Source organism: Aquarana catesbeiana, linkage group LG01 (genome assembly GCF_042186555.1).
Source record: "Aquarana catesbeiana isolate 2022-GZ linkage group LG01, ASM4218655v1, whole genome shotgun sequence".
NCBI lineage: Eukaryota > Metazoa > Chordata > Amphibia > Anura > Ranidae > Aquarana > Aquarana catesbeiana.
In genome coordinates, this window is record NC_133324.1 from 127396127 (window position 1) to 127408492 (window position 12366).

At 42.0% G+C, this 12366-nt stretch overlaps 1 protein-coding gene across 1 annotated transcript in view; it reads right to left on the bottom strand.

Annotated features, from left to right (window-relative positions):
- Window positions 1–12366, bottom strand: part of IPO11 (importin 11) — a 677548-nt gene that overhangs the window by 416194 nt on the left and 248988 nt on the right. The gene's annotated exons all lie outside the window — the stretch shown is intronic.

Genomic DNA, 12366 nt, shown 5'->3' on the forward strand with positions numbered 1-12366 from the left:
ACGGAAATGAATGAGCTGAAAACTGGAAGTTGTTGAGCAGCCCCTCTTTGTGATTACAAGGCAAAAGTTTACTGCATTCCTGGAGAAAGTCTTGAATAACTAAGGCTGCCCACAAATGGCTTCAAAGAGCAAGTGTTTCTCCAAACTTTAATTATAGCTTGCAATTACTGCACTGTTTTGCCATTTCTATATGGAGACGTGTAAAGTATTAGAAGTACTGAGCATGTGTCCCTGCTAGCAGTGAGCAAGGCGCGTGGCAGGTTCTGGCACTTTGTAGACTCAAGCAAGACAAGCAGAGAGGTCATCTCATTGTTTTTGTGGATGTATCTGCCTATCTATATACAACTTTAGCCTTCTGACACTGCTCTTGTGCTATTAAGAGAAAAACAAGGATAAAAACTTATCTAGTGAGTACACTTTTACCTCCATTTTGATGCCTGCTCTTGAGTTGGGGAACTCCACTCCTTTTTCTAGTCAACTGGCAGAGCAAAACAAGAAATAACAACACTGGATATCCCCAGACAAGAAGTAAATTCAGCAGACCATAACTTATAAGATAATTCTATGACTTTTGAGGAAGATAAGACCGAATTTATTTTTGCAGTTGAAAATGACAAAGTGCCAGGAGCACATCTATGAGTGTACAAGCATATAAAGTGTACTGAGACAACTGAATTATCAATGGCTGGCTGAATAATCAAGTGTCACTTTTTTTTTTTCTTCGTGAGGCATGCTGTCTTGAATATGTTACTTGAAGGACTAGAGACTTTGGTAGAAGAGCTGGTAGGTCTGCACATTTAAAACACAAAAATTATAACAGATTGCAGCCTACTAAGTCTTCTAGGTCATTGGTGCACTAGCTTTCCCTTTTATGCTTTGTTTCCTTCATTTTTACCTGGTGATCCAGCCAGTAAAGTCTGTTTTTCAATTTTCTATAACAGACCAAGTTGTCTCGCAAAAGTGGCAATTAGAGTGTTCTGACAAACCATTTAACACTGATGGGGTGTTTACAATGGTAGCTTGTGTGATTTAGCAAGTTCTAAACCACAGTGACATGCGCTCCCTAGACATAGTAGCTTGAGCACATCTAGAAAATACCAGCTAAAACATGTCATCAAGATTATGTTTTAAATTGTAACTTAATAAATAATTGGGATCAATCATGCCATACCAGCAAAGGCTAATTTTGGAAATAATTAGGTAATCTACTGATCAATAGAAAATCCAATAACAAATAAAACCAATAATCAGTTCATATGTGGGTGAAGTGCATCAAAAGAAGACTTCCCAACACAGGAACAGTCTGGTGTGCAGTTTTTTTTTTCCCTGTGTGATATACAGACTTTCTGATATCGAATATCTGTTGCAGACAAATTTTGCATGCTTTTCACAGGGTGTCTAGATGTGAAAGCAGGTTCCAGTCACATACAGTGGGGATGGAAAGTATTCAGACCCCCTTAAATTTTTCACTCTTTGTTATATTGCAGCCATTTGCTAAAATTATTTAAGTTCATTTTTTTCCCTCATTAATGTACACACAGCACCCTATATTGACAGAAAAACACAGAATTGTTGACATTTTTGCAGATTTATTAAAAAAGAAAAACTGAAATATCACATGGTCCTAAGTATTCAGACCCTTTGCTGTGACACTTATATATTTAACTCAGGTGCTGTCCGTTTCTTCTGATCATCCTTGAGATGGTTCTACACCTTCACTTGAGCCCAGCTCTGATTAGGAAAGCCACACACCTGTCTATATAAGACCTTACAGCTCACAGTGCATGTCAGAGCAAATGAGAATCATGAGGTCAAAAGGAACTGCCTGAAGAGCTCAGAGACAGAATTGTGGCAAGGCACAGATCTGGCCAAGGTTACAAAAAAATTTCTGCTGCACTTAAGGTTCCTAAGAGCACAGTGGCCTCCATAATCCTTAAATGGAAGACGTTTGGGACGACCAGAATCCTTCCTAGAGCTTGCCGTCCGGCCAAACTGAGCTATCGGGGGAGAAGAGCCTTGGTGAGAGAGGTAAAGAAGAACCCAAGAATCACTGTGGCTGAGCTCCAGAGATGCAGTCGGGAGATGGGAGAAAGTTGTAGAAAGTCAACCATCACTGCAACCCTCCACCAGTCAGAGCTTTATGGCAGAGTGGCCCGAAGGAAGCCTCTCCTCAGTGCAAGACACATGAAAGCCTGCATGGAGTTTGCTAAAAAAAACACCTGAAGGACTCCAAGATGGTGAGACATAAGATTCTCTGGTCTGATGAGCCCAAGATAGAACTTTTTGGCCTTAATTCTAAGCAGTATGTGTGGAGAAAACCAGGCACTGCTCATTACCTGTTCAATATAGTCCCAACAGTGAAGCATGGTGGTGGCAGCATCATGCTGTGGGGGTGTTTTTCAGCTACAGGGACAGGATGACTGGTTGCAATCGAGGGAAAGATTAATGCAGCCAAGTACAGGGATATCCTGGACGAAAACCTTCTCCAGAGTACTCAGGACCTCAGACTGGGCCGAAGGTTTACCTTCCAACAAGACAATGACCCTAAGCACACAGCTAAAATAACGAAGGAGTGGCTTCACAACAACTCCGTGACTGTTCTTGAATGGCCCAGCCAGAGCCCTGACTTAAACCCAATTGAGCATCTCTGGAGAGACCTAAAAATGGCTGTCCACCAATGTTTACCATCCAACCTGACAGAACTGGAGAGGATCTGCAAGGAGGAATGGCAGAGGATCTCCAAATCCAGGTGTGAAAAACTTGTTGCATCTTTCCCAAAAAGACTCATGGCTGTATTAGATCAAAAGGGTGCTTCTACTAAATACTGAGCAAAGGGTCTGAATACTTAAGACCATGTGATATTTCAGTTTTTCTTTTTTAATAAATCAGCAAAAATATCAACAATTTTGTGTTTCTCTGTCAATATGGGGTGCTGTGTGTACAATAATGAGGAAACAAAATGAACTTAACCACTTCAGCCCCGGAAGGATTTACCCCCTTCCTGACCAGAGCACTTTTTACAGTTTGGCACTGCGTCGCTTTAACTGCTAATTGCACAGTCATGCAATGCTGTACCCAAACGAAATTTGCGTCCTTTTCTTCCCACAAATAGAGCTTTCTTTTGATGGTATTTGATCACCTCTGCGGTTTTTATTTTTTGCGCTATAAACGGAAAAATACCGAAAATTTTGAAAAAAAATGATATTTTCTACTTTTTGTTATAAAAAAAATCCAATAAACTCAATTTTAGTCATACATTTAGGCCAAAATGTATTCGGCCACATGTCTTTGGTAAAAAAATTGTCAATAAGCGTATATTTATTGGTTTGCGCAAAAGTTATAGCGTCTACAAGCTAGGGTACATTTTCTGGAATTTACACAGCTTTTAGTTTATGACTGTCTATGTCATTTCTTGAAGTGCTAAAATGGCAGGGCAGTACAACCCCCCCCCCAAATGACCCCATTTTGGAAAGTAGACACCCCAAGGAAATTGCTGAGAGGCATGTTGAACCCATTGAATATTCTTTTTTTTGTCCCAAGTGATTGAATAATGACAAAAAAAAATTACAAAAAGTTGTCACTAAATGATATATTGCTCACACGGGCCATGGGCATATGTGGAATTGCACCCCAAAATACATTCAGCTGCTTCTCCTGAGTACGGGGATACCACATGTGTGGGACTTTTTGGGAGCCTAGCCACGTACGGGGCCCTGAAAAGCAATCACCGCCTTCAGGATTTCTAAGGGCGTAAATTTTTGATTTTACGCCTCACTACCTATCACAGTTTTGAAGGCCATAAAATGCCCAGATGGCACAAAACTCCCCCAAATGACCCCATTTTGGAAAGTAGACACCCCAAGCTATTTGCTGAGAGGCATGTTGAGTCCATGGAATATTTTATATTTTGACACAAGTTGCGGGAAAACGACAATTTTTTTTTTTTTTTTTGCACAAAGTTGTCACTAAATGATATATTGCTCACACAGGCCACGGGCATATGTGGAATTGCACCCCAAAATACATTTAGCTGCTTCTCCTGAGTATGGGGATACCACATGTGTGGGACTTTTTGGGAGCCTAGCCGCGTACGGGGCCCCAAAAACCAATCACCGCCTTCAGGATTTCTAAGGGTGTAAATTTTTGATTTGAATACTCACTATACCTCTCAGCAAATAGCTTGGGGTGTCTACTTTCCAAAATAGGGTCATTTGGGGGGGGTTTTGTGCCACCTGGGCATTCCATGGCCTCCGAAACTGTGTTAGGTAGTGAAGAGTGAAATCAAAAATTTACGCCCTTAGAAAGCCTGAAGGCGGTGCTTGGTTTTCGGGGTCCCGTACGAGGCTAGGCTCCCAAAAAGTCTCACACATGTGGTATCCCCGTACTCAGGAGAAGCAACAGAATGTATTTTGGGGTGTAATTTCACATATTCCCATGGCATGTTTGAGCAATATATCATTTAGTGACAACTGTGCAAAAAATTGTCTCTTTCCCGCAACTTGTGTCACAATATAAAATATTCCAGGGACTCAACATGCCTCTCAGCAAATAGCTTGGGGTGTCTACTTTCCAAAATGGGGTAATTTGGGGGGTTTTGAACTGTCCTGGCATTTTATGCACAACATTTAGAAGCTTATGTCACACATTACCCACTCTTCTAACCACTTGAAGACAAAGCCCTTTCTGACACTTTTTGTTTACATTAAAAAATTCTTTTTTTTTTGCAAGAAAATTACTTTGAACCCCCAAACATTATATATTTTTTTAAAGCAAATGCCCTACAGATTAAAATGGTGTGTGTTTCATTTTTTTTTCACACAGTATTTGCGCAGCGATTTTTCAAACGCATTTTTGGGGAAAAAACACACTTTTTAAAATTTTAATGCACTAAAACACACTATATTGCCCAAATGTTTGATGAAGTAAAAAAGATGATCTTAGGCCAAGTACATGGATACCAAACATGACATGCTTTTAAATTGCGCACAAACGTGCAGTGGCAACAAAATAAATACATTTTTAAAAGCTTTTAAAAGCCTTTACAGGTTACCACTTTAGATTTACAGAGGAGGTCTACTGCTAAAATTACTGCCCTCGATCTGACCTTCGTGGTGATACCTCACATGCATGGTGCAATTGCTGTTTACATTTGACGCCAGACTGACGCTTGCGTTCGCCTTAGCACGAGAGCAGGGGGGGACAGGGGTACTTTTTTTTTTTCTTTATTATTTTATTGCTTTTTTATCTTATTTTTAAACTGTTCCTTTCATTTTTTTTTAATCATTTTTATTGTTATCTCAGGGAATGTAAATATCCCCTATGATAGCAATAGGTAGTGACAGGTACTCTTTTTTGAAAAAATTGGGGTCTATTAGACCCTAGATCTCTCCTCTGCCCTCAAAGCATCTGACCACACCAAGATTGGTGTGATAAAATGCTTTCCCAATTTCCCAATGGCACTGTTTACATCCGGCGAAATCTAAGGCATAAAATGCTCGTAGCTTCCAGATTCTTAGGCCATAGAGATGTTTGGAGCCACTCTGGTCTCTGATCAGCTCTATGGTCAGCTGGCTGAATCACCGGCTGCATTCTCAGGTTCCCTGTTGAGACAGGAGAGCCAGAGAAAAACACGGAAGACGGTGGGGGGGCATTCCCTCCCACTGCTTGTAAAAGCAGTCTAGAGGCTAGTTAGCCGCTAGGATTGCTTTTACATGAAAGCCGACCGCTGGCTGAAAAGAATGATACCAAGATGATACCTAAACCTGCAGGCATCATTCTGGTATAACCACTCAGTGAATGGCGTACCTGAAGACAAAAAAATGGTTAACAATAAAACACAGTAAACGGTAAAGTATAAAAAATTGCATACCTGAAAAGCAAACATGATAAAATATAATAACAATAAAACATTGCAGAATAGAATACAGTAAAAAAAAGAGCGGAACAATAGAGAGAGAATAGAGAGAGAGAGAACAATAAAATGACAACTATTTTTTTTAAATTATATAATTTTTTTGTGTTTTTTTTTTTTTTTTTTACACTTTTTTTTGTAACTGTAACTTTTATAACTGTAACCGGTTCCAGGTTCGGGTCTCTCAAAATGCGATGGCATCTTGGGAGACCCTGTGAAAGTGTGCCTAGTCTGTGCAATGCTGTACCCTACGCTAATACTCAACTAGTGAATGGTAGCGTTCAAAGCATTCACCAATGCAAAGACCAGGATTGTCAGGAGAGGAGGGAAAATAATAGCGGGTGTCACGCCTATATCCACGCTTGCTGTAAGACACAACATCTTTTTTGGGGGGGTTCGTTGGGTAGGGGTACTCGGGAGGACATAAAGAAAATGCCTCTCATGCAGCCGACTGCATTTGGTTGGGGATGTGAATGGGGGAAGTACGGGTGCTGCAGAAGTGGTGGGTTCCCAATTAGGATTGGCGAATGCAGCAGGAAGGGCACTATGGGCACGACGGGCCTGTTTGTCTTCTTCTTGGTGGCAGCGGGACACTACTTGTGCTTGCCACCTCACCAGCTCGAACTGCACTTATGGGACTCGCCACATCACCAAGTGTTACTGCAGTGCTGGTTTGACTACGACCGGGGTGTACTAGGCTGCTGGTGCTTGCCAGTTCACCAAAACGCTACCAAAAAAACTGTTAGCGATCGCAGGGATCAGGCCTGACTCTGCGAACGCTGCAGTTATGCGTTTAGTGTTTTGTAAGTGACAGTGATCGATCGATACTGCACTTGGGTGGGCTGGACTGGGCCGGGCGGAGGGGCAAAACGCAGGTGCTAGCAGGTATCTGGGCTGATCCCGCTAACACTGCGTTTTTGGGAACCCTAAACTGCTGGGGACGCTAGTATAGATCTGATCGGATCAGATATTGATCCGTTCAGATACTATACCACTAAGGGAGGTGTATGGTGCGTGCGTGGGTGTTAGCGGTACTGGCGCTAACCTGACGCTGCTTGGGGCTAGTGTTTGCCAGTTCACCAAAATGCTACCAAAAAACTGTTAGCGATCGCAGGGATCACGCCTGACTCTGCGAACGCTGCAGTTATGCGTTTAGTGTTTTGTAAGTGACAGTGATCAATCGATACTGCACTTGGGTGGGCTGGGCTGGGCTGGGTGGAGGGGCAAAACGCAGGTGCTAGCAGGTATCTGGGCTGATCTCGCTAACACTGCGTTTTTGGGAACCCTAAACTGCTGGGGACGCTAGTATAGATCTGATCGGATCAGATATTGATCCATTCAGATACTATACACTAAGGGAGGCGTATGCTGTGTGCGTGCGTGTGTGTTAGCGGTACTGGCGCTAAGCTGACGCTGCCTGGGGCGACGCATATCACCGCCGGGCGATCAGGGGGCTAAACCTTTATTCGGTAATAAACGGCGGGTGCCCTGACACTGTAAAAAACGAACCAACCAGCATACCCGTAACACTGGTGAAAGGGTTAACTAGGGGGCAATCAAGGGATTAAAACCTTTATAAGGTAGTATATAGGGGTCCCTGACGCTATAAAACACTGACGGCGAACCTATATATTTACCTCCCTAACTAGCGTCACCAGTGACACTAATACAGCGATCAGAAAAATGATCGCTTAGTGACACTGGCGACGGGGGGTGATCAAGGGGTTAAAACATTATTAGGGGGGTTAGGGGGGTACCCTAGACCTAAAAGGGGGCTAACACTAACTTCCCTACCACACTAACTGTCACAAACTGACACCAATGCAGTAATCAGAAAAAAAACAAAAAAAAACTGCTTGGTGTCAGTGTGACGGGAGGGGGGGGGTTGGGGAGATCGGGTGTATTGTGTGCCTGGCATGTTCTACTGTATGTGTGTGTGTTGTGCACTCACATTGCAGTCTTCTCTCCTCGGCGCCGGAACGGAAAATACCGAGCCGAGGAGAGATGACATCATTTCCTCTGCTGCTGTTTAGCATACAGTAGCAGAGGAATGATCCCATTGGCTGGGATCGCATCACGAATGGATGGCCTCCCCCTCACCTCCGATCGCCGGGGGGACAAACGCCGACCGCCTCGGGCACCGGGGGGGGGGTTCCGATCAGACTCCCCACCCGCGGGAGGCAGATCACGTACAGGTACGTGATTCTGCCTGCCCGTGCCATTCTGCCGACGTATATCGTCGTGAGGCGGTCGGCAAGTGGTTAAATGATTTTAGCAAATGGCTGCAATATAACAAAGAGTGAAAAATTTAAGGGGGTCTGAATACTTTCCGTCCCCACTGTATCTTAGCTGTGCAATCTTCCACTCTGAAGAATACAAAGGGGTGTGCTTGGCATCAAGGAACCCTTGGCCTAATTCAAGGAAATCTAGAAACTGGAAGCTCTGAAATTCAGTGATCATGACAGCAAGCTGTAAAAAAAAAAATATAAAAATTGAGGCAACTCTAAAGCCCCATAAACACTATTAGATTTTCTGTAGATTTTTGTCTTCAGATTTACCAAAACCATATAATATGAGGTCAAACCTTAAGATTTTCAATCTGTATGCAATCGGGCAGGCCCTTGCACTACACGGTTTTGGTAAATCTGAAGACAAAAATCTGCAGAAAATCTAATAGTGTGTATGAGGCTTAAGGCTAGGTTGTGTCCAATCACTAGATCTGCAAATTGTTATTGTTTCACTAGGATGTACTCCTGCCATTTTGTCTACCACTTCTTATGATCACAAAAGTAAAGTTTGAATGCTACAGAGGAAACCCCTGTCAACACCAATTAAAAGTAACAAAAATATAAACATGTAATCTGGGGCATTATACAATCTCAATGCACAATACAATCTACACCTTGCGCCACAGTAAGTATCTTCAAGAGAGTTTCCATTTCTTCAGTTATTTTAGTTCTAATAAAGCTAAGGTTACACACAGAATTCCCTCATCAGAAATATTATAGAAAATGGCAGTAAGTAGAGAATGTCATTGATTTACAAAAGGCATTGGTGTAACTAACAGTTTGACCACGGTTTGAATTTGCAGAGGCTATCAAAGGGCATATAATACATATTTTAAAAATATATATTGTTTCTGCGCTGCCTTTAAACCCACTAAAAAGTCAATCCCTGTGTGAATAAAACTCAAAGTGTACAAAATCACACCATTTATTTGGATTTATTTTCCCTCTAATTGTTAAGATGGCATATTGAGATTTATTTTCATCACAAGGCGCTCCTCATTCTGGTTATATGGTTCAAATAATAATCACACATAAAGAAGAACTAGCACTATATACTATATATATATATATATATGTATATATATATATAAATAAATAAAAATTAGAGAACCTATGATTTCCTAAATTTCAAGGTAATTGCTTAGTTCTATTTGAAATTATTGAAACAGGAGTAAAAGAGCAGTTTTATTAAGCATATTGAATGAATTACATATATTTTGAAGCACATAATAAAAAACTTAAATGAGATTTGAAAAAGAACATTGATCAAATTAGAGAACACTATCAGATACCTATCAGTTATTGATGTTAATCTGGCACCTTGTGCTAATTTCTTTAACCACTTGCCACATCGCGCTATAGCCAAAAGACGGCTACAGCGCAGGCTTAAATTGCTGGGAGGGTGTCCATAGACGGGCGAGTGGCACGCTCTGTGATCGCAGAGTCTGTGAGACTTGGCTGATCATAGATCGGGTAAAGGGCCAATCACAGCAGTCCCTTTACCACGTGATCAGCTTTCAGCCAATGACAGCTGGTCAAGGAAATAAACAGATGCCAGTTATCATTTTATTTTTTCCCTTCACGTAGTAAGCGTGAAGTAAATAAAAGCTGCGGCTTTAAATAGAGGGACATCTGTCCCATTAGAGCCCAAATGTGCTGCAAATCAGTGCCATCAGCGCCCACCAGTGCCACCTAACAGTGTCCATCGGTGCTGCCAAGCAGTGCCTCATTATCAGTGCCATCTATCAGTGTCCATCAGTGCCACCTCTCCGTGCTGCCTATCAGTGCCCATCAGTGTTACCCAGTGCCCACTGTTGCCGCCAAATCAGTGCTCATCAGTGTGACCTATCAGTGCCCATCAGTGCAGTCTATCAGTGCCCATCAGTGCAGCCTCATCAGCACACATCAGTGCAGCCTCATCACCACACATCAGTGAAGGAGAAAAATTACCTGTCTGCAAACAAAATGTTATAACAAAATATAAAAAACGTTTTGTTTTTGTTTTTTTTTTCAAAATTTTCGGTCTTTTTGTTAGTTTGGCCAAAAAAAGAAAAACCCAGTGGTGATTATATACCACCAAAAGAAAACTCTATTGTATGAAAAAAATTGATAAAAATTCCATATCGGTACACTGTTGCATGACCACGCAATTGTCATTCAAAGTGTGAGAGCACTGAAAGCTGAAAATTGGCCTGGGCAGGAAGGGGGTATAAGTGTCCAGTAAGCAAGTGTTTTTTTTCATCTGACAAACCCTATTTAACTGGCAGTCTAACTTTCCAGTTTTAACTGACTTTGCAAGATGGTGAGCCGTTCTAAAATGACTGAAACCCTCCAGCAGCAGGTTATCCAGATGATGGCCAAAGGGATGACCCTTTGAGCCATAGCAAGAGAAGTTTGTCACTCCAAATCTGTGATTTCTAGAATAATGCATCTTTACAACGTCACAAACCTATTCAAGTAACCTAAAAAGGCTGGTCATCCACGAAAGACAAATGCAAGAGAGGACAGGACAATGCAGAGAAACTCAATGGGTAATCAGTTCAACACTGCAGCTGCGACTGATCGCCAGTTCAGCACTGAACAGAGTAAGGATCTGTCTCGTCATACAGTGACTTGGCATTTAAAAGAATTTGGACTGAAAGCCCACTCTGCAGTGACCAAACCTCTCATTAGCAGAAAGAATCAAAAAGCTAGACTAACCTTTGCTGAGGAGCATGTTGTGTGGACAGAGGAGAACTGGTCCAAAGTTCACTTTAGTGATGAAAGCAAGTACAATTTATTTGGCTCTGATGGGAAACATATTTCTGTCTTTGCAGATGACACCAAGCTATGCAGTGGAATAACGTCCTAACAGGATGTCTCCAATTTACAAGCTGACCTCAATGCTCTGTCTAATTGTGCGTCTATGTGGCAGATGAGGTTTAATGTTGAGAAATGTAAAGTTATGCACTTGGGGGCTAAGAATATGCATGCATCATACATACTAGGGGCAGTACAACTGGGGAAATCCGTAGTGGAGAAGGATCTGGGGGTTTTGGTAGATCATAAGCTCAATAATAGCATGCAATGCCAAGCTGCGGTTTCCAAAGCGAGCAAAGTCCTTTCTTGTAGTAAGAGAGGTATGGACTCCAGAGAGAGAGATATCATTTTGCCTCTGTTCAAATCATTAGTAAGATCTCATCTGGAATATGCAGTTCAGTTTTGGGCACCAGTTCTCAAAAAGGATATCGGGGAACTGGAGAAAGTGCAGAGAAGGGCAACCAAACTGATAAGAGGCATGGGGGAGCTCAGCTATGAGGAAAGATTAGAGGAACTGAATTTGTTCACTCTTGAGAAGAGGAGAATAAGGGGGATATGATCAACATGTTCAAATATATAAGGGGTCCATATAGTGAACTTGGTGTTGAGTTATTCACTTTACGGTCAACACAGAGGACAAGGGGGCACTCTTTACGACTGGAGGAAAAGAGATTTCACCTCCAAATACGCAAAGGTTTCTTCACAGTAAGAGCTGTGAAAATGTGGAATAGACTCCCTCCAGAGGTGGTTCTGGCCAGCTCAGTAGATTGCTTTAAGAAAGGCCTGGATACTTTCCTAAATGTACATAATATAACTGGGTACTGACATTTATAGGTAAAGTTGATCCAGGGAAAATCCGATTGCCTCTTGGGGGATCAGGAAGGAATTTTTTCCCCTGCTGTAGCAAATTGGAACATGCTCTGCTGGGGTTTTTTGCCTTCCTTTGGATCAACTGTGGGTATAGTATTGGGTATATTGGATTGTACGATTTTCTTTTGTTTTTTTTGTTTTTTATGGTTGAACTGGATGGACTTGTGTCTTTTTTCAACCTGACTAACTATGTAACTATGTAAAATGGGGAGAGACTGAGCCCCAAAAGTGTAGGGGAAGAGTCATGGTTGGGGGATGTTTTCTGCAGAGTTGGGCCTCTTATACAACAACGTGGCAGAGTGAATGCAAAGGTTTATCAGAACCTTTGACAAGATGCAATTCTTTCCCTGTGTTCCTTACCCAATCAACCACCAATTTTCATATATGACAAACTCCCCCCCCCCCGTCACACAGCAAAATGGGTAAAGCAGTTCCTTGAAGCCAAAAACATTGAAATAATGAAATGGCCAGCCCAGAGTCCCTGATCTAAAACAAATA